Source organism: Callorhinus ursinus, unplaced genomic scaffold (assembly GCF_003265705.2).
Source record: "Callorhinus ursinus isolate GAN/ISIS: 27379988/994484 unplaced genomic scaffold, GSC_fseal_2.0 scaffold38, whole genome shotgun sequence".
Lineage (NCBI taxonomy): Eukaryota > Metazoa > Chordata > Mammalia > Carnivora > Otariidae > Callorhinus > Callorhinus ursinus.
In genome coordinates, this window is record NW_027397100.1 from 5,218,610 (window position 1) to 5,242,629 (window position 24,020).

Below are 24,020 nucleotides of genomic sequence, written 5' to 3' on the forward strand. Positions count from 1 at the left end.
ATCTCATTCTCTCTCTCAAATAAATAAATAAAATTTTAAAAAAAAATTTTAAAAAAAGTCTAGACAAACACATAAGAAACAATGTTTGCTTCTAAGGAGGGGAGGGGAACATATTTTACTGCATATTTTCTTGTACTGTTTCAATTTTACATTCATCATTTCTGATAAAGTAAGTAATAACATAAAGTGCTTATCACTCAGTGCCGATGAGTGTTCAGTACCGGTGTTGTGGACAGTGTTACTGTAATGCATTAGTATTGATTTCTTTTGGCTGATGTTTCCCGCCCCTGGCTCCCTTGAAAGGCCTGTCTCCTACCTCCTTTCCTTCGCCCCACTTCTGTAAGGAGCATGAGAAGCAGGAAACTGTGGAGACCAAATTCCTATTTTCAGCCTTGTGCAGAAGGAACAATTCCACCTGGCCACGTCTGCACACCAGCACAGCCCTGGCTGCCTCTCAGAAAAGGTGTGAGGTTTGGTTAGAGGTGCTGGGAATGTGGCGACATGATGGCTCGAGCAGATGGAGGGGGCTCTCAGGGAAGGAGGTGGCAAGACGATGACTCCAGCCGCCCTAGGAGGTGGCTCTCGGGGAGACGCCTGTCCTTGAACTGTAGCCAGGACTCCAGAGTTTGTAGGCAACTGCATCACTGCAGTTGTGTGCTCCGCCAGGGGGCACCGGCACAAGGAGGGGACGCTGGATGAGAACGTCTCCTCCCCAGGATGGCCACGCTGCCCGCCGGGCAGGGCCCACTAAGGAGACAGTCAGTGTGGGAGGCTGCATAAGGGCCCCCCAAATACATTCACGTCCCAAACCCTGGAACCTATGGACATTACTTTATAGGGCAAAAGGGACTCTTTAGTTGGGATTAAGCGAAAGCTCTTGAGATGGGGAGATTATCTGGGGTTATCCGGGTGGGCCCAAGGTAATCACAACAGACCTTTGTAAGAGGTTCACAGGAGGCTCCGAGTCAGAGGAGAAAGCTGGGCAAAGGCAGAAGCATAGAGAGAGTTGAAGATGCTATGCTTCTGGCTTTGAAGATGGAGGAAGGAGACATAAGCCCCGGCATGGAACTCTAGAAGCTGAAAGGGGTGCCCTCCCCGGAGCATCCTGAGGGAATATAACCCTGCCAACACCTAGATTTCAGCCTCGTGAAATCCATTTTGGACTTGTGACCTCCACGACTATCAGACAATGGATTTGTGTTGTTTAAAGCCAAGAAGCTTACGGTGACTGGTTACAACAGCCACAGGGAAAAGAATACAGTTAGGACCCACCTCTCACGGTCTCCTCCGCTCCACTCTATTCACCTTCCCCTTCCAGCTGCCTTCCCAGGCAAACCTGACCTTCCCGGTTCCAAGAGGGCATCTGCGGCGAAACCTCACATCCTCTCAGCCTCACATCCTACGTTAGAGTCCCTCAGCTAATTGGTGCCACCTGCCCACTCTCTGGCTCTACAGGGATGCGACAGGCAGGACTTGGCTGACAGAACGGATGGGATCCTTTGACTTTATGGTGGGGAGAGCAAGACCAGTCATGCACACCATGGCATAAAGCAGGGATAAGGAGCTGACTTCCTGCTGCTAAGGTGTGACCCTGGCCAAGCTACTTGGCCTCCCTGTGCCTCTGTTGCCACATGTTAAAACAGAGATACTGATAGTACTCAGCTCTGGGGCTGTTGGAAGAATTAAACAGGTTAATAACTATAATGCTCTTGGAACAGGGCCTGGGACATAGAAAGAGCTATAAAAGGACTTTATTATGCTCCTCCTAGAGGATATCAGGCTTTCTGAAGAAGAAGGACTAGACACTGAGTGGCCAAAAATTGCTGATGATTCACCATGGGGCAGGAGGATTCTGGGAAGGATAATGTGTGTTTGTCTATTTCTAAAGCTCAAATGCAGGCTTTCCTAGGCCCCAAAGCTTAGTAGTAGGCACACAATGGAGAGTTAGAGCCACTCCCAGGAAGCGGCATGTGCCTTCAGAGCAGTTGCCATAGCTTGGGCCAGAACTCCTTCACCTTAACTTCTCCCCTGCCCACTCCTCTGCTCCATCAGGAACAGCATCCCTGGACTGCCCAGCACTGCCCACCATGAAGGATGACCCGCAGGACTATGGTGTGGTCTTTCCTGCTGCATCCTTGTGCCAGATGATGATGGCTCACCAGCCCTGGAGTCAACCAGACCTGGATTTGAGAGCCCGCTCAGCCAGGATATCGATAAAACATCAAAAGCTGTCCTGTTAAGTTGGTCCCTTTCATATTTTTGCTTGAACATTTTCCCCAAGGTTACAAAAGCACAAGTCAGTCCCACCTTCTTGAGCTGCCACCTCTCAAGCAGCTATTGGCCACAAAGCATCTCTAAGCAGTGTTCCCCACACAGCACCCTCGCGCAGAGGTCCATGCTGTGTCTCCATACAGTGTCCCCCACAGCAACATGCAGTGACTCACACAGCATCCCCACACATTGTCCCATGCAGTGTCCCCACTCGGTGTTCCCACAGATGGTCCCTCTTCTAACTTACTTACAAATGAATAACCACCTTCTCTCTTGACCACTGCCTGACAGTGACAAAGACTCTCTCCTTGACCAAACTCTAGCCGGGTTCCTCTGAGCCCACTTCTCAGCGAAGCCCCAAGCTGGGCCTACAAAGACTTGAACAAACACTAACACACTCAGGGCTGCACCCCTAAGATGATCCTAGCCCCCCTTAAAGTGCCTGCCTGAGAAAACACAAGGCTTCCAAAAGAAATGACTGTTTCTTCCAGAGGACACCTGAGGACAGGGCTCCGGTCTCTCTCCAGCCTGCAAAGGTGGGAGGGGAGGAGCAAACCCAGATGGGTTTCACAGGGACAAACCCCTCCCCCACTTTTTGTAAATTTTCACTGCCCTGACTCTACTGAGTCCCTACTCACCCCTCTCCCTAACCCCTCATTCTCCCTTGAAAACACCCAGTCACCTCTGAACATATGAAAGTTGAGTTCGGGTCACATTGGACTCTTTTCCCTTTTGCAATAGTATGTTACTGATTAAAATCAGTCCTTAACACTTTTTGACCAGTGCCCAGCTTTTTTCATCTTTGACACCAGGAGCCAAGCTAAAGATTTCCCATTACAGTATTTCATTTGATTCTCTCGGGAACCCTACAAGATAGGGTCTCTCGTTACAGATGAGGAAACTGAGGGTCAGAGGAGTCTTGCTGAAGACCACAGAGCTGGTGCACAGCAGAGCTTGCAGTCCTGCCTACTACGTACTTCCTACCGTGAGACTGTTGGAGAGAAGGAAGGAATCATCTGAATCAGAGAACAATCTTCTAATCCCAAAAGTGACATGGCTCCAAGCTCAAAGCAGCGATGAGAGCTGTCCCCTGGTGTGGGAGCCCCTGGTCCACCATCCATCAGCAGGAGGTGAAAGCGCTGCCAACCAGAGCTGAGGTTTGCAGGGAGCGGGCTCTGGGCTTCAGCAGCCACATCCCACTTTTCTGAGATCATCACAGCAGCTCCGCTCCTTGGCCTCTCAAGTCATCAATTCTGACCCTGGCATCCAGGCACCAGAGTGATTTTATGGCACCTTGGGGCTTTTGTGTGAAATGCGGTTTAGGCAGCAGGACAGATGAAGGGCTCCCCACCCTCTTGCGATTACCTGGAAGGAATTTGCTTTGCTTCTTTTCTGTGAGATTAGAAATACGTTCCAAAGTTCCTGTGAAATCTGTTGGGCAGAGTGGGCATGAGCAGCGTCGGCAGGTCTGGTCTCTGCTCTACAGAGAATCACAGCCCTTTGGGGGATGTGACAGTTTAAAAAGTGTTGAGAAAGGTGCTCTGTACATGGAATCTGAAGACTAGATTGTATCTCAAATACATCAAGTGATCTTCTGAGTCTCAGTTTCTGTAACTCAAAAATGGGAGCGATGTCTCAAGCAGCACCAAACTTAACTGCTCGGTGTGTCCATGCTCCAGAGAAATAGCGGGCAGTCCAAGGTCAAGAATGTCCATCCTTAACCCAGTAGCCCTTCACAAGCCAAACAGAACCCAATTGTTGAAGGACAGCCAGCTTTCTCCCCTCAAACAGCAATGTGTTGTATTGAAAGCTCAATATTTTCAATAGTTTAATTTCCATACATTTTAGCTTTGGAGAATAATTTCAAGTTTGGGAGATTCATTTTTTTTAAATGCAAATTGGCTTTGATTTGGAAAGAATTGAGACGGAGTTCTGGGGTGGGGCCTCCAATCTTAATGACATATTTGCATATCAATGGCCTCTTACTTTATTTGCTGCCTTGGCCACCCTCCGAGCTTAGATGGCTCAAGACGCAAATGGGAAGATGGGAGAAATCCTGGTTGTTCTTCCTTTTCTAAGTTTAAATATAGGAACTGCTTTGAAATAAAATTTCCCCATGGACTTTTGAAGTCAGACTGAGCAGATAAAATAGATAATATTTTATCAAACTTACCTAAACTGTAAGACAGTGTGGAATGAATTCTCTCGCATTTGCATGAGCATGCATACCCTTCAGAATTCTCCGGAGGCCCACGGCAGGGTCGCGCACCTCCCAGGTGTTTATCAAGGTTGGCACTGTGCCCCACATGCTGGGGCTATGGAAAAGTCAGATGTGGGCACTTCCCTTCAGCACTTGGCAGTGGGGAAGACAGATCCTAAAGAAACCCTGAAGGGCTGCAGAAATAAAATCTGTAATGTGGGCTAAGAGGGGGAGAAAAATAGAGAGCTCTGAGATAGTATAACAGGGGAGCCTCCCAGAGGGAAAGGGACTAATGAGTAAAGATGTGAAGGGAAAACACACATGAGACACGTGCGTGCATCCCCAGGAGCGGGAGAGAAGCTGTTTGGGATCGAAGGGACTGAAAAGGGGAAGAGAATGGCCGCGGAGCAGAGAGCACGGGGAAGAACCGGGCACATAGAGGCCAGGGGGCTTAGCAAAAATTTTGGTCTTTGTTGAAAGAGCAATGAGTATCCATTTGTTTCAAAAAAAGAAAGGAGCCCCAAATGGGTTCATTTGCACCCACCCACCCACCCCACCTCCCAACGGCAAACCAAGACTTAATTAAAGTTTCGACCCATCCCAGGAATGAGACCTTTTAGCCTCAGTGGGAAATTTCCTGATCAGCACCAGTGAGGTCATCTGCAGGATAAACAACCCTGTCATTCCCCCCCACTCCCCCCCAAGATGTCCTGGCCGGAAACAACCCTTCCCCTTGCTAATAACCTCCTTGCCCCACCCTCTTGTCTAGAAAAAGCTTCCTTTTGTACACATCCTTGAAACATCTCTGGACATACTAGGGGAGATGGTACCCCTTAGTGAATTGCTTAATAAAGCCAATTACATCTTCAAATTCACTCGGTTGAATTTTTGTTATTCAACACATTGAAGGATTCTAAGAAGGGGGATGATGCCATCAGAAAATTTACATTTTACGTAGGGATGCCTGGGTGGCTCAATCGGTTAAGTGTCTGACTGACTCAGGTCATGATCTTGGGGAGGAGGGGAAAGAGAAGCAAGGGTCATAGACGACGCCCGGGTTTCTAGCTCACATAACTGAGTGGGGGTGCTGCCGTTCCCGGCAATGGCCAAGACCAGAGGAGGACCCCATGTGGCAAGGGGCTGGTGTAAGGACTCTAGAGTTCAGCGTTGAACACGTTGGGTGTGAGGGACCTTAAAGACAGCTTTGAGACGAAAACAAGGACTGGGTTTGGGGAAGTGGTCTGTGCTGGAGATGGACATGTGAGAGCCTGCTAAGCCATGGGGAGGGCTGGAATGAGATGATGTCAGAAGAGTGAGAAGACAGGAGGAGCTTCAGGCAACCACCGACATTCCTGCTGCGTGAAATCCCCTCCACGCTGGGCCATGCAGCTCTTCCATGTGCCGTGTAAGGCATATTTGTACCTCACTGCTAATGTACTTTATCCCTTAGCTTTGGGACAGAGAAAGTGAAGAGACCCCACAAAGGACTACTTTTTGCCCCTTTTCCTGCCCCTATTCTTGCCAGGACCTGCACCCCCACCTTACACATGCCTATGGTACTTACTGATAAGGGAGCGGAAGGCTGGCTGAAGACAAAGCATAAGCAGATACCCTGCAACCTCCCCCCCACCCCCCACTCCTGGGTGGGACATGTGTGACATTCTTCCAGGAATCTCCTAACTATCTTAATGTTAATACCTTGCTAGAGGGAAAAACAACCTTAACTTGACAATGGCAAGGCCTCCAGTATCTTGTAGGTCCTCCTTAGCATATGAAAGTTCTCTTGAAACTTCCCTTTCCCTTACCCCCACCAAACCCATAGAATATAATCAGCCACCCCTCCCCACCCCTCACAAACCCAGTGCAGCAGCTCTTTTCTGCCCACGGGTCCTGCCCCTGTGCTTTAATAAACCACCATTTTGCACCAAAGATGTCTCAAGAATTCTTTCTTGGTCATGGGCTCCGGACCTCACCCCACAGAACCTCACCTATATTCCAAAACCCCATCAGTACTGATGATATAGATCCTCCTCCTAAAGGTTGAAGAGTTAAGGATTTATTTGGAGTCTTCCAGCACAACAGATAACAGCAAAGGAGTGACTGGTTGAGGTTGTCCTGAGTATTTTACCACTGACTCCAGACACCTTGACACCGAGACTCCTGGTTCTAGGGCATAAGTGACTTAGGGAGGACATCCGAGCACTTGTCTTTGTTTTGACCAGTTCCCAGATGGCTGAGAGGACATGTGTATCAGACCACCATCCTCAATAAAAACCCCAGGCCCCAAGCAAAGATGAGACTCACTCTTCTAACCTTCTCAAGTCTCCCAGATGCTTTGTCTGTATCTGCTCCATCTTCAATAAATTCTGCTCTCGCTTCCTCTTGGCTCATATTTGATTTCTATCCTGTGCAAAGCCAAGGACCCTCTTGGCTCATCCTGTGGGACCCCCTCTGGGCCCTCAGACCCAGCCAGCCTGCATCAGTTTGTATTCTTGCCAAGGATGTATAGTCTGAATCTAATCATGAGGAAACAATCAGACAAATCCAGATTATGGTTTAATATACAAGACAAGTAGCCTGTCCCCTTCAAATATATCAGTGTCATGAAAGACAAAAATATAAAATAAAATAAATCTAGGGGGCAGTTCTAGAATCTAGATTAGAGGAGGGAAAAATGACAACCAAATGTAATATGTATCCTTGATAGGATCATAAGCCTAAAGAAAAAGAATTATATGATATTTGAGGGACAATAGGGAAACAAATAGGATATATTAGAGAGTATTTATCATATCAATGCTAAATTTCTTATGTGTGATCATGACATTGGAGTTATGTGGGACAATATCCCGGTCCTCAGGAAGTATATGCCGCGAAGTGTTTGGGGATCTTTTTTTTTTTTAAAGATTTATTTATTTATTTGAGAGAGCGAGAATGAGAGAGAGAGAGTACATGAGAGGGGGGAGGGTCAGAGGGAGAAGCAGGCTCCTTGCTGAGCAGGGAGCCCGATGCGGGACTCGATCCCGGGACTCCGGGATCATGACCTGAGCCGAAGGCAGTCGTTTAACCAACTGAGCCACCCAGGCGCCCAGTGTTTGGGGATCTTATGTCTGTAACTTTTAACTGGTTGGGGGAAAAAAAAAGCTTAACATACATAAGAAGAGAGAAATAAAGCAAATATTGGAATGTTAACAAACTGGAAACTCTAAGTGAAGGTTTTATGAGTATTCATTGCACTACTCTTGTAAATTTTAGTTTTTAAATTTCTTAAAATACATAGGGAAATTGCAGTGACTTCTGAGGCCCACTACCCAGATTTGGGCCAGACTTTACAAGGGTACAGCACTCCATAAGACTGCCTTCACTTCAGAGCCAACCACAAGTTTGGGGGTCCTGAGGCTACCCTCACATCTTGACTGGCTGGCTACAAATTCGGGAGCTCCCACTACCCGCTCAGATCTGGTAGCTCACTAGAACATCTCACAGAACTCGGGGAACTGCCGTCCTTACAAGTAGTTTTATATAGCAGAAGCATAAGTCAGAACCAGCCAAAGGAAGAAATATACAGGAGAGGGGGCTCTGCGAGCGTCCCATTGCTCTCTCCCCCTGCAATCAGGACCTATCACCCTCTCCTACACTGATGTGTGCCCATACACAGAGCATTGCAACCAGGGAGGTTCACCTGAACTTCAGTGTTTCATTACACAGCCATGATTGATTGACTCATTGGCCACACCCCCTTCTCCTCCCTAGAAGTCCAACTGTTATCACAGGGCTCAAAGCCCTGACTCTCTAATCACAGCATTGGTCTTTCTGGCTTGGCCTGTGCCCAGCCTGAGTCACCTTACAAGTACAAATTCTCAGGGCCCACCACGGATAAAAAAGGCTCTTTCATTACTCAGGAAATTCTAAGGATTTAGAGGTTGTTCCCCGGGAACCAGGGGCAAGGGACAGCCACATTCTCTTTAACACAGAAATAAGACAAAATATATTTAAAAACATTTTTTTTTTAATTCTGTCAAGAACCACAGTAAATAGGCCTCGAGCATTTGAATCAAAAACTATCAGACTCCAGGGACATTGTCTCAGCTCCCCTCAGACTCCTACAACAGCACACAGGCTGTTTGCATCTTGAGTTTAAAGACGCCACTTAGATGTCTCAACAGTTTCAAAGGAAAGGAGAAGTCAATTCACTTTTCTACACAGGGTCAGCTGCACACAGTAAATACACAGTTGTATGGGAGTGAGGAAATAATTTACATTTGTTGCCCAATGTTTCCCAGTTCAACTGAATACGCCAAATCCTTAGGATAGTCATAGCCTATACTACTTCAATCAAATCGGATCCTTCTAACTATCCTAATCAAACAGGGAGGAAGTAAGAATTCCATGAGCAGTGTGAAAAATCACTGTATAATTGTAAATCAGAACTGTAATCAGTCCTCTGGCCCCTGGGCCTTCTTCATCTCCAAGCTGTGAACCAAAATGACTTACTGTGAATATATCTGCGGGAGAAGAGCTCTGAGGCACAGGACAGAGAGAACTGCCTTGTTCACATGCCTAGTGGTGAGAACAGAGGGAATGTTCATAAAAAATGAAAAAGGGAGGCTTGTTGTTCAGCAAACAGAGACTCAAGAAGCATCCGTATTTGCTCTGTAACTAATTCATTTTAAAAATATGAAAGTGAGGGGGGCATCTGGGTGACTTAGTTGGCTAAGCACCGACTCTTGGTTTCAGCTCGGGTCATGATGTCAGGGTTGTGAGAATGAGCCCCGAGTTGGGCGCCACACTCAGCAGGGGAGTCTGCTCAAGATTCTCTCTCTCCCTTTCCCTCTCCACACCCCCCCACCGTGTGCTCGCTCACTCTCCCTCTTTCTCTCTCCCCCAAAATAAATAAACAAATCTTTAAATAATATATGAAAGTGAGGGGCACCTGGGTGGCTCAGTCGGCTAAGTGACCAACTCTTGATTTTGGCTCAGGTCATGATCTTGGGGTTGTGAGGTCAAGCCCCACATCAGCATGTTCAGCAAGGAGTCTGCTTGAGATTCTCTCTCCCTCTCCCTTTGCCCCTCCCCCCACTCACACATGCACTCTCTAAATAAATAAATACATAAATAAATAAATAAAATCTTTAAAAAACTATGACAGGGTTGCATGCACATAGGTTAAAAAAAAACAGTAAAAGTATAGCAGGATTTACACTCAAATTGTTTGACAACTGGGGTGGCTGGCTTACTCACTCGGTAGAGTGCCCAACTCTTGATCTCAGGTTCGTGAGTTTGAGCCCCACGTTGGGTGTAGAGTTTACTAAAAAAAATGGAAGAAAAAACAAAAATGTTTAACAACTGTGTCAAGAAGGGCACAGACCAATCAGAACAGATTCTAGACACTGTACCGGAGAGGACCCACTGAATAGCAGTCCAGATATACAACAAAAAGAGATTTATCACCCCAGAATCCCAGCTCCACTCCCCAGAGGGAAGCAGTGTTAATTTCTCAAGACTTGTTCCAGAAATGTTTTATGCATCTATCAGTCTACCTGTGCACTTGATAATCCCTTTTTGTATGGATCCCTTTTTCTGAAAACACCATACTGTTCTGTAACATACTTTTTTCTTTTAACAATGCATCTTAGACATCCTTCCACATCTGCGCAAGTAGAGCTACCTGATTTTTGTGAAGCTTAAGCAATGCTGCTGAAGGGGAGCAAATTTTGTCACCCCAAGATCTGCCTCTTTGGCATATTGATTATTTTAAGCTGGTTACTTTTAAGAAAATGCAGACACAAGAGAAGCTCTGAAAACCAAATAGAACTTACCCTTTTGTAAGAGATATTTACATGTATAAGAGAAACCTCCTTTTGTAAGGATGTCTCCCTAGCTGTATCAGGAAATGGGGTGGGAGGGGGGCGGTGAGTCTAAATCTCTAGAGGGTGCCTGGGTGGCTCAGTTGGTTAAGAGACTGCCTTCGGCTCAGGTCATGATCCTGGAGTCCCAGGATTGAGTCCCACATCGGGGAGTCTGCTTCTACCTCTGACCCTCTTCCCTCTCGTGCTATCTCTCATTCTCTCTCTCTCAAATAAATAAAAATCTTAAAAATAAATAAATAAATAAATAAATAAATAAATAAATAAATCTCTAGAAACTATTATCAGTGGAGAAGACATGGATTTAAATCTGGATAACAACCCTACCCTTGTTCACTCTGCTTTTCCTGGTGACCTCCCATATCTGACTCCCCATCCCCATCATCTTCTTTTGTCTTTAACTGAAGATGGTATTTAAGATGATGGCTTTGGGCATTTCAGCAGATTACTCAGTTTTCCTGAGTCTCTCCCGTATATAGAGGAGGTATACAGGTTATTACATTTTTTTTTTAAAGATTTTATTTATTTATTTGAGAGACAGAGAGAATGAGAGAGAAAGCACATGAGATGGGGGGAGGGTCAGAGGGAGAAGCAGACTCCCCGCTGAGCAGGGAGCCCGATGCGGGACTCGATCCCGGGACTCCAGGATCATGACCTGAGCCGAAGGCAGCCGCTTAACCAACTGAGCCACCCAGGCGCCCAGGTTATTACATTTTTGTGTTTATTTTTCTCCTGTTAGTCTGTCCTGTGTCAATTTAATTATTAAACCAGCCAAAGAATTTAGAAGAATTGAGGGGATTTTTTTCTTTCCCCAACACTACTCAATGTGTGTTCTGTGCACCAGTGCTAGTCCAGGACCTATGTGTTCTGGCCTGGGAAAAGAGAAGAGAGATTCTTGCTCACCAAAATGCAAAGCAACTATGTCTCTAAACACACTATTCACTTCAGCTGCTTTTATATATAAACATATCGTTGTTGTTAGTAAGACTTTCTTGATAAAATCATTGCTTTACATTCTGGCTCAAGCTCCTTATCTCCCAGAAGACCAATAACAAAGACAATGTTTACTTTGAACAACACCATCATTGAGCAGGTACACCATAAGTTATTTAAGCAATCACTTTTTTATTTTTTTTCAAAGATTTTATTTATTTATTTGACAGAGAGACAGCGAGAGAGGGAACAGAAGCAGGGGGAGTGGGAGAGGGAGAAGCAGGCCTCCCGCTGAGCAGGGAGCCCGATGCTGGGGCTTGATCCCAGGACCCTGGGATCATGACCGGAGCCGAAAGCAGATGCTTAACGACTAAGCCACCCAGGTGCCTCTAACCAATCCTTTTTTTAAAAAAAAAGATTTATTATTTATTTATTTTTAGAGAGAAAGAATGCAAATAGGGGTAGGAAAAGAGGGAAAGAATCTCAAGCAGACTCCCCACTGAGCAGGGAGCCCAAAGAGGGGCTGGATCTCATGACCCTAGATCATGACCTGAGCCAAAATCAAGAGACAGACGCTCAACCAACTGAGCCACCAGTTGCCTCTAACCAAGCCCTTCTTGACAGGCACTTAGGTTATTACAAGTGAGCATACATCTTTATGCACTTGGAAGAGTATTTCTGTACAGATTCCTGGGAGTGAAATCAAGGTAAAAAAGCTGATCGTGATGGTGCCAGTGGTTGGAAGGGACCTCAGAGATAACTAGTCCAACTCCTGCATTTCTCTAATGAGAAAACTGAAACCAGAAAGGTAAAAGCTAGGTCCAAACTCAAACAAGTCCGTGATAGAAGTAGGAATGGCTCCCACTCCTCTGAAAGGAGCGATGACCTGGACAGAAAGCCTCAGAGTCCCAGCTAAGGGCATGAATGGTTATATACTCAGCCTGCAGAGTGACTCCATCTCCAATACCGTGTAAGTTGGAACAATTAAGGGTATCTCAGGGTCCCCCTGGGGCCTGATCCACAAGAAATCCGGTCTCATTTTCCATTTTCGTCGATGTTACTAGGCCTCGTAGGAAGACATGTGAAGGAGACTCGGGAGCACACTATTTGGGCCTGATTTTAGCCATCCCATGGACAAAGGAAGGAAAAGGTTGCATGAGACCAGGATGTCCTATGAAAGGAGATGATTCACTGGGACTTAGAAGAACTCAATGTTTGGGCTCTGATCAGAGAAAAAAAGGAACTGTGAAAAGAATTAGAGGCAAATGAAGGATTAAAAGGGCAGAGAGTAGAGAGTGTAAGACAAGGCCTGAGGCAGAGGTTTAGCAGAGGCTAGAGGCTCCAACCACAAAACTAGGAGGAGAAAGAGAACAAGAGAGTCCCGAAGCCAAGAAAGCAAAGTTCGAGGAAGAAACAAGGACACGGCAGCAGCAAATGCTCAAATGAGATGAGGACTTTAAAATATCCACTGGTGGGGTGCCCAGGAGGCCGGGTGGGCTGAGCGGCCAACTCTTGGTTTGGGCTCAGTTCGTGATCTCGGGGTGATGGGATGGAGCCCCGCTTCAGCCTCTGTGCTCAGTGCACCGTCTGCTTGAGATTCTCTTCTCCCTCTGCCCCTATCCCGACTCACACGAGTGCTTGCTCTCTTTCTCTCTCTAAAATAAATAAATAAATCTTTAAAAAAATTAAATTAAAATATCCATTGGATTTGGCCACACAGAAGCCACTGGAGACCTTGCTGAGAATCACTTTAGCAGAGCAGTGATGTCAGCATCTGGATTGTAGTGGGCTGAGGAGGGAGCGAGAGGGGAGAAAACGGATCCATTGAGTGTAGACAACTCTTGGGCAGACTTGCAGGGAAGGGGACAGAGGGAGGGAGGTGGCAGCTGGGGGAGCACAGGAGCACGTTCTAGAAGACTTTTACTCAACTTCATACACAGGCAGGTCAGTCACTCTCAAGGCCAGAAGTAGCTGGAGAGAGAAAGGCGGAGACCCACAGACTTCCTACTGCTCGGAGCTGAGGACACCAGCTGCTGTGCTTTGACATTCATTGGCCACACCTCCCATGGGCTGTACCCCACCAATGACTGAGTTTGGTTGGGTGCAAAGTCAGACCCAGTCCGGAGACACAAGGGACAGACTCCTTCATTGACTGGCTTTGGCTCAAGGACTCCCTGACTGCTTTGCCTAACCTTCGTTAGACTGAATTTTCCTTTAAATGCAGGGCATACTGTGACACTTGCACCCAACTGTCTCCCCGTACCCCCTTCATTTGGGGTCTAGGGATGGCCCTCCTGGCCTTTAAGCCCTCTCCCTATTTCCTTTGAAACAGGCAATTTTTCCCCCTAGTAAAATCCTTGCACAATTAATCCCATCCTGGTGTCTGCTCCTCGAAGGACCTGGACTAACAAAATTGGCAAGGCAATTCACAGTCTCTAGCACAGATTCAATAATGCATGTAACACCTGCATAACAAGGGATGGGCGTGTGGTAGGCACTCAATAAATAACAGCTGTGTGGTGATGGGGGGCGGGGTGGGGAGGCGGAGAAGTCCTGCAGAGCTAGATACCCAGAAAGGAGTGTTTACACACTGGGGAGGGAGACAAGGGTCTGAGGCAAATCACTCAGATTCTTCTTCACCCCCAGAATGTTTCTGTTATGGTAAGATCTGGTTCAGATCAGCATCAAAGTCAGATGAAAGCGGAAAATAGACTCTAGAGAGTTATCACAGGGAAAATGAACTATTACTTAGCATTAGCCATTTCAGATCATTTTTTTAAAAGAAAGGAGCAGGGGGAAAAAGAAGAAAAAATTAGGGCAGGCCCTGAAACAAAAGTACACAAAATAAACCCAGTATCCTGAGCAGTTCTGGTTCTCCTATTGGAAAAACGGTAACTAGAAATTACTTCTCATGATGACCTAAGAACACTACTCCCATGAGAATGTTTTCAGAATGCAATCTAAAGCCCATGCAAGGCTCTACAAAAATAATAAAGAATTCCGAGGAGAAAATACAGAGTGAGGGGAAACATGATGGCGGGAAAAGGTGCATGTGATTTGTAGAGGACACAAAAGTTCCATGGAAGCTTAACCAACAACATTATGTACTTGGCACACGGTAGGAGCTTAATGAATGATGGTCTTCAGAAAATTGAATGGCTCATTCAGAGTTCATGTATCCATCCAAGAAAGATTGACAGAAAGCCTACCATGTGCCAGGTCCTGTGGTAGGCTATGAGGGTGCCACAGTGAATAAGACAGTTGAGGTCCTTGCCCTTACCATCCTGCAAAGAAACCTCCTTTGCAGACATTTCACGTGGGACCTACTTCTGTCTTTCCACAGACACAGCCTGAATTGGTGCCCATGTCTATCAGATTTAAAGCCTATATATACATTGCTTCTGAAATATTTCCTTGGTCTCCAAAACCAAGTTGACCCACCCATGCAAAATTATCTCTGACGCAACCTTGGGTTTCCATTGGCCTCTGTGTTAGTTATCTATTGCTGTGTAACAAACTACCACCAAAACTTAGCAGCTGAAAAGAACACTGATTATCTCACAGAGCAAAGGACGGATGTAGCCAGATGGTCTGGCTCAGGGTCTCCCGTAGGATTTCAGTCAAGGTGTCTTTTGGGCTGGAGGATCTGCTTCCAAGGTGGCTCACACACATGACTGGCAAATTAAAGCTGGCTGTTGCCAGAAGGCCTCAGTTCTTTGCTAGGTGAGTCTCTCCAGAGGGCTCCTCATGACATGGCAGCTTGATTTCCCCAGAGCAAATGATCTGATGGAAAGAGACAAGAGCAGCTAATGTCTTCTATAACCCAACCTCAGAAACGACATGCCATCACTCCTCTTACATTCTGTTGGTCACACAGACCACCCCTGGGTATGTGGGTGGGGACTCCACAGGGTGTGAAAACCAGGAGGCAGGGGGGTTATGGGGGTGCCATCCTGGGGGCTGGTGACCATAGCCTCAAGGAGAGCCTCCTGGTCCCAAGCTCCACCCAAACCTCAGTGCGGGATAGGAGGTGGGTGCAAATTCACTTTTTGAAAATACAAAGGCATACATACAGCAGTAAATTCACCTGGTCCAGAGAACCGTGTTTCCTCATGTAGCATCACAGCATCGGCCTGCATGGAAGGGCCCACAGAAACAGCTCCAGGGAAGTCACTGCTGTTTGTTTCACTGTTCAGTGTCCTCCCTCTGAGGACCCATCCTGGAGTTACCTCTTCCACTTGTTCTCTATTTTCCCCAATTCCTTCAACTTTTTATTTTATCCTTTTGCATATTTTGTACTTGTATAATTCCTCTCAAAGCTTTAGTGGATCGAGGTGGAGTATAAATAATTAAAAAAAAAATAGAGTTTTTGTCTGGACTGATGACTTGCACACATGTGCCATCTAGTGGTAAGAATGCTAACTGCCAGAATAGAAACCTCCCGGATTTTTCCTTCTTTGTTTTTTCAGGGAAGCAGGAATGGGAGGGGTGGAAGAGGAGGGAGACCAGGACTTCTCTCAGGGCTTTGTCAGGAAGTTGAGACTGCTGGGGATTTAAGAGGCTCCAGGTAGGGCAACGGAGCAGATGATTCGATGGCTGGAATCCCACAAGATTTACTGGAATCCAAAGAAGCCAAAAACTAGTGAAAACCTTGCAAATGAGAAAGGCACCAGTGGTGGAAGGGTTAAGTGAAAGGTGTTAGAAAAACTAAACCATGAAAATAGACGGTATTCAGGCAAATGATCACTTGAAAGGTACTTCATGTGGGCTGATTGCAGGTGTGACCAGCCATTTGTTAAGCATTCACATTAACAGTAGGAGGAAGCCTAGAGTCTAATGTTTTTGTTTTACTCATGAGAAAACCAGGGCCTGAAGGCACTGAGCACCTTGTCCAATAGAGCCTGTTAGGTCCAGGGTGACCCTGAGACTACTCCTCTTTCCCCAGAACCACACTGCCTCCAATCATATATAGCAGATACAGATACGGGCTTTTATTTTGCACAGTTTCAAAATAAAAATCAGATTGTCACATAAAAATGCTGGATCCAGCATGTTTCCAAGGAATTATTACTCACTGGTTTTCAGCTGCACCTTGGCACACTCCCCAAGAAGTCAAGATGGCGGAGATGGTAATGAAACACTGGTTTTATTCACCTTCCCTGGATGGCAGAAGCCCTTCGTCCACATGATAGGGAGGGATTCTAGAAGCCAATCCCAGTAGCTGAGGGAGACTAGCCTGGGGCAGAGAAGGGAAGTTCATTCATCCAGGGTTAACCTGGCATCTACTCTGGGCCAGGCTCTTGCAGGATGCTGGAGTGGCAAGATCAGCAATGTGCTGGCTGTATCTATCTGTACCCTGATGTGTGTTCTTAGAAACAGCTTGAGCCACAGCTAAGGTAGAAAGCTTGGATCTGGAGCACCCTTGAATATCTAGCCCAGGGGTCTGTAGTCCCAAACTGAGATGTCTTGGACACAGCCTGGAGTTCTATAGGGCAGAATTCTATAGGATAGCAAATCCAAGAGTGTCCTTTCCTGGATTTTCTACTTCTGAGTCTTACCAGTTCTTCTAGGCCCTGTAAATACTGATATAAGCAGGGACTGATATGAGTCACTGGTTTCTGGAAGGGGTAGAGCCCCAGTAGAACGGCTGTTCCAGATCTGATATCCTTGGGTACAAATGACCCACCTGAGATAGAAGACTCTTGGAGTTCAGTTCCTTAAACTTCTCAGGCTCCTGTGCTGGTGAAAGGTGCCAGAATAGGAGTAAAAGGAGCAGAGGGAGTATTAGGAGCCTCAAGTTTTGAAGTCAGAAAGATCTAGGTTCCTATCCCAGGTTCCTCATCACCAGTTGGGTGATCTCTGGGTAAGCCTTTGGGCACCAGCTTTCTTGACTGCAAAAAGAATCTAAGGCCCACAATTGTTATGAGGATTAAATGAGACAGTGGATAAGACAGTGCCTGGCCATGATAAGTGCAGATTTCTTACTCATCTCTTCTCCCCCTTTTGGGCGCTACTCCCTGCTGTGGACAGGAGCCCCACATCACCTTCTCATCAGGTATCAGGTGGAGGATAGTGATGGCTACCTGTTCCAGTTTCTCAGTGGAAATTTGTTATGAAAATACCAACTGCCTGGCCTCACGTTCTGCGTCATACAGAGAAAGAAAACAAGTTCCTGAGAGCAGTACCTTACTATCTTGTGGGAGAGATTAGTAGGCAAACTAATAATTATATAGCTAGGGTGGAGCTTGCACAGGAGGAAGAGCACAGAGGAAGAGATATTGTGACCAGGACAGGGAGGGTGAATAGAAGTCAGCCTGCTCAGCAAGCACGTGGAATAACGCATACCAAGCAGAGGCAAAAAAAAAAAAAAGGAGACTGGAAAGCAAGGTAAATCCAATGATGAGGGTCCTTGAGCACTGGGCCCAAGGAGTTTGACTTGCAGGGAACACAAAGCCTCTGAAAGGGAGTAAAATCATATTTGAGTTTTGCAAATTTTTCTATATTGCCAGTGTGTGATGGCTTCAAAGAGGCAAGACTGGAGGAAGGGAGGCCAGCCTCAATTTGTTCTACAGCTCCCTACCTCATGTGCTCCAGTCACAAAAGGCTTCTCTCGTTCCTTTTTTTTTTTTTTAGGATTTTATTTATTTATTCATGAGAGACAGAGGGGGAGAGAGAGAGAGAAGCAGAGGGAGAAGCAGGCTCCCAAGGAGCAAGGAGCCCGATGCGGGACTCGGTCCCAGGACCCTGGGATCATGACCTGAGCCGAAGGCAGATGCTTAACCATCTGAGCCACCCAGGTGCCCCCACCCCTTTTTTAAAGATTTTATTTTTATTACTTATTTGGGAGAGAGAGCACGAGTGTGAGGAGGGGGAAGGAAAGGATGGAGGGGCAGAAAGAGGGAGAAGCAAGCTCCCTGCTGAGCGGGGTGCCATATCCCAGGCCTCTGGGATCATGACCTGAGCTGAAGGCAGCCGCTTAACTGACTGAGCCACTCAGGCGCCCCTCTCAGTTCCAGAACAAAATACTAAGTTCTTCCCCAGGGTCTTTGCACTCGCTGTTCCCTCTGCCTAGATTACTCTGTTCTTGGCTGTCACAGAGCTTCCTTTTTCTCAGCCTCCAGGTCTCAGATCAGGCATTTCTTCCTTTCCCGAATCTCCTCCCAATCTAACTTACGGCTCCCTCCTTCATTCTCTCTCGTAGCATCCTGTTTCTTTTCTCCACTTACAATTTGAAATTTTACTCTTATTTGTGTTCTGTAGTCAGTCTGTCTTCCCCGTTAGATTAGACGGTAAACTCCGGGAGGGTGGGGCCGCGTCTGCCCCACTCAACACCGTGTCCCCAGCATCCGGCACAATGCCTGGCACCTAGCACACACTCAGTAAATACGGGCGGGATGAGACCGTTAGAATGGCCGGCACGATCATGAGTTAACCTAAGGCAGTAGCAGCAAAACTGGGAAAAGGGGATTACCACCACACGAAGTGGACAGGACAGAATTCGTTCCAACCGCGTTGGGCTGACCACACGACTAGCTGTACACCTAGTCAACAACCCTTTACCCACCACACCCTGTCTTCCCTTCAGTAAAGTTAAGACCGTCACCCCCGCAGCTGGGCAGAACGAATGTCCTCCGAGGCAGAAACAACAATGCTTGGGCTAGGGCCGACGGTCGTGGTGGCCCAAAAGAGGCCAGCCCGGAGTTGAGAACACCGGCACCAACAGCTGATGACGCTCCCGGGAGGCGGAAGTCAGTGCCCCATGGAAGCCCAACATAAAATGGATCCCCCATATGCGCAGCGCCATGGTTCAGTGTACCCTCATAAAGCGTCCGGTGAGCAACAGAGGATGGGCGTAATTTAGGGCCGCCGTCATTTGTTTCCCCCATTTCTCACCAGATCCATCTAAAAAGTACTTCATGGAAATCTAAGCTTGGAGAATTCTCAGAGCTAGAGGGTAGAAGGTTATCCCAGCATGCGATAACCAGGAGGTAGATGAGCAGATGTTCACGCGCTGCGCCACCTGGTGGAGAGGGAAGAGCCAGTGTGGCAAGCTCGTCCGGACCCTCCTGCTCCTTCTGGTTCCCGCCTCATTAGCGACCCCAGGGAGCGAGCGGGCAGAGCCACAAAGCCCAGAGAGCTACATGTTACTACATTTCCCAGAGGTCTGTGCGCAAAAGGAGGGGGCCGAGCCGCGGCTCTCCTCCCTGTCTCCAGGGTGCGGGCTGTTTTAATCCAGAAGGTTTCGGCCCCCGGCCCCCTTCTTCCCCGCCTCTTAAAGCCCCGTAGAGGCTGGGAAAACCGAGCACCGCCCTCATCTAACCAGTTAGGAGGAGCTAAGCGCCGCGGGGCCTTCTGGGAAATGTAGTGTCCGAAAAGACAGGGAACGTAGTGGGAGGGGCTGTGAGCATTTGTAGCCAATTAGAGTTGGGCTGGTGCTTGTCACGTGACCTTTGCAGTCAGCCGTCCTGCGGCGAGGAGGGATTCGGCGCTGTGGGCAGCAGCTCCTGCCCGCGCCTGGTCTCGACTTCTGGGTTGGTTTCCTCAGTCCCTGAGCTGTCCCTGTTGGCCCGACGCTGCGCCGCCCGCATGTTTGCATATACTTAAACTTCTCCTGGCTTTCCCTGGCCTTGTGTCAGCTCGCAGGCTCTGTAGGACGTCACCCTGATCTTCTACCCTGGCTTCTGCAGCAGCCAAACCGAACCACTCCAGTTGCTTCAGAGCTTTAGTGAATAAGCCATTAATCGTTATTGGAACGCCTCATCTTTGGGAACCTTTTCCACTACCTGTTCTCACTCTACCACCTTGTCCTCACCCATGACCGTGTCGCTTCAGAAACATGATGTAGGGAGACTACATCCCCTGCCCTCTCAGGTTGGTGACACTATAAACAAGGTCTCCGACTTCAGTTAAACCCTAAACTCAGTGGGTTGGGACAGCACTGAGGGGAGGAGGCTTTTAAAAAGCTGCCAAGACCTCTGGTAGGAGTACAAGGCTTTGGAAGGGCTATCTTTGTTGCCTTCCACCTCATGTTCCTCCTTCCAAAAGAAGGAGAAAGGGGTCGCTGGCTGGCTGAGTCCGTGGAGCTTGTGACACTTGAGCTCGGGGTCCTGAGTTCAAGTCCCACCTTGGGTGTAGAGATAAACAAATGAACTTTAGAAAAAAAATAAGAGCGCATGAGAATGAAATGCAAAGCAAAGCTAAATATTAGCTATGAAAATGCCAGAATGGCACTTTCTAGCCATTCTAGAAGTGGAAGTGGAAGATACTATACTCAAACGGAAGTGCTAAGTAACATAGTGAATGAAATGAGAAATGGCAAGAAAACATAGCAAAGATGCTAAACTGGTATGTTAATAGAGTTAAATGAACCCAGAGAGCAAATAATAAAGTCCTTTAAAAAGCATTATGATAGGAAAAGGATAGGGTGTTTCCGAGGCAAAAGCCAGGTATATGCAATGCTTTGTTAGGCTTCCAGAAAGATTAAAAGATTATACCAGAAAAATTCCCTTGGGAAGTGGCAGGTGTAAGAGAACCCTGGAAATGAGTAATCTGGCTTCAAAAAAAGTAATTTTTAAAAAGGAGTCTTTTCTTGAGGGGAAAAGGAGATCTAAAACAGGTATTTGTGGACATTTCAGAGGCCCCCACTGTGCTGCCCCTTACAGACAAAATCCCATGGAGACTGGGTTCCTGCTGTCCCGCAGGCCATTACGCAGATTTTGGATGCCAAGGTGGAAGCCACACACAGCCCGAAACTTCTCAGGAAATGTGCTGCCAAGCACTGGTGAGGAGATTTGGTTTGGTGTTGTTCTCTTATGAGGATAATGTTTTATTAATGTATATCTTTCATTCCTCTGTAGTATAAGGTCCATTTGTCATGCAGAAACTCCAGGAACTGCCTTAAACCCTATCTGTAGTGTTTTCACACACCGTGTGATATTTGATATAAGAAAAGCAGCACACTGGTGAGTTAACAATTAACTAGAAAAGATAGGACTTTGAAAGCAATCCAGTTTGTTACACTTCTGCATGTCAGCCTCCTCACCTAATTCTAAATTTAAAGACTTACTGTTTACTAATGGGAATTTACAACTATATTTGTATGTGTCTCTGGGGAAAATGCATGCAGAGAATAGCCATATCTTTATATGCAAGGCACATATCCAGAACCAAACAAAACAATTCTGGACTCCCACACTGAACATTAATATTTTACAAGTAGAGCACAAGATCCCCAATGAACAAGAAAAGCTATGCATTTATAGAAAAAGAAATCATGGAGATAACAATTTTCATTAAGGCAGAGCAATGGATCTTAAATTATTTGTGCAGGACCAGTTGTTTGTTTTCAATTCATTGCCCTCCAATACTTCTGTAAAATGAGAGTTTATTTCTAGAAAAAAATGAAATTACAGTGAAATATAATCCCATTTTTAATTATTAGATTTAACATACATAAAATCTCTAAAACTGCTATAAAAGCAGGGCGCCTGCATAGCTCAGTCAGTTGAATATCTGACTCCTGATCTCAGCTCAGGTCTTTTTTTTTTTTTAAGATTTTATTTATTTATTTGAGAGAGAGAATGAGATAGAGAGAGAGCATGAGAGGGGAGAGGGTCAGAGGGAGAAGCAGACTCCCTACCGAGCAGGGAGCCCGATGCGGGATCCGATCCCGGGACTCCAGGATCATGACCTGAGCCGAAGGCAGTCGCTTAACCAACTGAGCCACCCAGGTGCCCGATCTCAGCTCAGGTCGTAATCTCAGTGTGGTGAGTTCAAGCCCCACATTGGGCTCCACACTGGGCATAGAGCCTACTTAAAAAAATAAGATAAAAAAATAAAGATAAAACAAAATAAAATTGCTATAATAGCTCCCAAACATTTAGTTTCTATTCTATATTTAGTTCATGGCAGACTAGATCACCAAGCCACACTTGTCTAAGGACCATATTTGAATAGCACTGAGATAAAGCATCTACAAATGAAGATTTTACAGAAACATATCACATATTACTTCCTGACTCAAACTTTTATTATTTTTATAATGTCAACTTTTTAAAAAATATTTTATTTATTTATTTGACAGAGAGAGCGAGCACAAACAGAGGGAGAAGCAGGCAGAGGGAGAGGGAGAAGCAGGCTCCCCGCCGAGCAGGGAGCCCAACGCAGGGCTTGATCCCAGCACCCTGGATCATGACCCGAGCCAAAGGCAGCCGCTTAACGACTGAGCCACCCAGGTGCCCCTATAATGTCAACTTTTATTGAACTTTTATTGTGTATACTTTAAAAGGTCAACCAGGAGTGCAAGGTTTTAAAAAAACAATAGTCTTCTGTACCTTCCTTCACCTCCCTCTCCCAATTCCTGTTCCCTCTCTGTCCATGTTTCTGAACAATTAGCATACAGTGCTACTTAAGTGTCATGTTTCATTCTAAGATATAAATGATAGTGAATAGCCATCACCCACCTTAAGAAATAAAGCATTATATTTATAGTTGAAGCTCTGTGTTACCCTCCCTGATTTCATTCCCCCCGCCAAAGCAAAACCATACATGGTTTTTTTTAGTGTTTATCATTCCCATACATTTCTTTTTATACTTTTACTAGATATATCTATATTCCCAAATATATTGTCTTTTCATGTTTTTAAGTTTTATAAAAATGGCACAACACTGCCTAAAACTTTTTTTCTTAAGATTATGTTTTTGAAAATTGTTCACAATAACATGTATAGCTGTCTTTCATTAATTTCCTCTGATGTACATTGGCTCATTATTTGAATATACCTAAATTTATTTATTTATTTTTTTAAAGATTTATTTATTTACTTTGAGAGATTGAGAATGAGAGAGAGAGAGAGAGAGAGAGAGAGCACATGAGAGGGCGGAGGGCCAGAGGGAGAAGCAGGTTCCTCACTGAGCAGGGAGCCTGATGCGGGACTCGATCCCGGGACTCCAGGATCGTGACCTGAACTGAAGGCAGTTGCTTAACCAACTGAGCCACCCAGACGCCCTGAATATACCTAAATTTATTTACTCATTCTCTTGTTGATAGAAATTTAGATTGTTTCCCGTTTTTATTATTACAATGTTGCAATGAACGTTCTTATAAATGTCTCCTCAAACACAAGTGTGGGAACCTAGGATATATACCCATGTCATCCTATGTGATTCATATTTGGAAAACTGGGATTCACAACCCAGTTAGTGAAATCCTGGGTTGAAGGACATATGCGTCTTTGCATCTTCACTTTTAAATATTGTCTACTTGGTCTCTGAAGTGCTTATACCAATTCACACTTACTTCAGCAGGGTAGGAGAGTTCCCATTTCTCCATATGACCACCAACATTTGAAGCTGTCAGACTTTAATTTCCCAATCTGATGGATTTGAAATGGTACCTCATTATGATTTTGTTTGCATTTTTCTGATTAATAATGAGACTGAGCATCTTTTCATGCATATATTAGCCATTCTGGTGTCTCATTCTGTGATTTACCTGTTTATTTTTTACTCATTTTTCTATTGAGTTTTTTAAATTATTGACTTATTATTTATATATTCTGGATTTGAATCCTTTGTCAATTGTGTATTTTTGCAAGTGTTTCCCCCAGTCTGCAGTTTTTCTCACCTTTTTTTTTTAAGATTTTATTTATTTATTTGAGATAGAGAGAATGAGAGATAGAGAGCACGAGAGGGAAGAGGGTCAGAGGGAGAAACAGACTCCCTGCCCAGCAGGGAGCCCAATGCGGGAC

The 24,020-nt window shown here is 46.0% G+C and overlaps 1 long non-coding RNA gene and 1 pseudogene across 1 annotated transcript; one reads left to right on the forward strand and one right to left on the reverse strand.

Annotated features, from left to right (window-relative positions):
* The window catches only part of LOC112827046 (olfactory receptor 56B4-like), a 26,034-nt pseudogene extending 7,053 nt beyond the window's left edge, over positions 1-18,981 (reverse strand).
* An 897-nt stretch (positions 18,982-19,878) lies between these two features.
* Positions 19,879-22,665, forward strand: LOC141370548 (uncharacterized). The gene is made up of 3 exons (XR_012374663.1): positions 19,879-20,142; positions 20,907-21,052; positions 22,355-22,665. It is a non-coding gene; the product is annotated as an uncharacterized lncRNA (long non-coding RNA).
* The last annotated feature ends 1,355 nt before the right edge of the window (positions 22,666-24,020 follow it).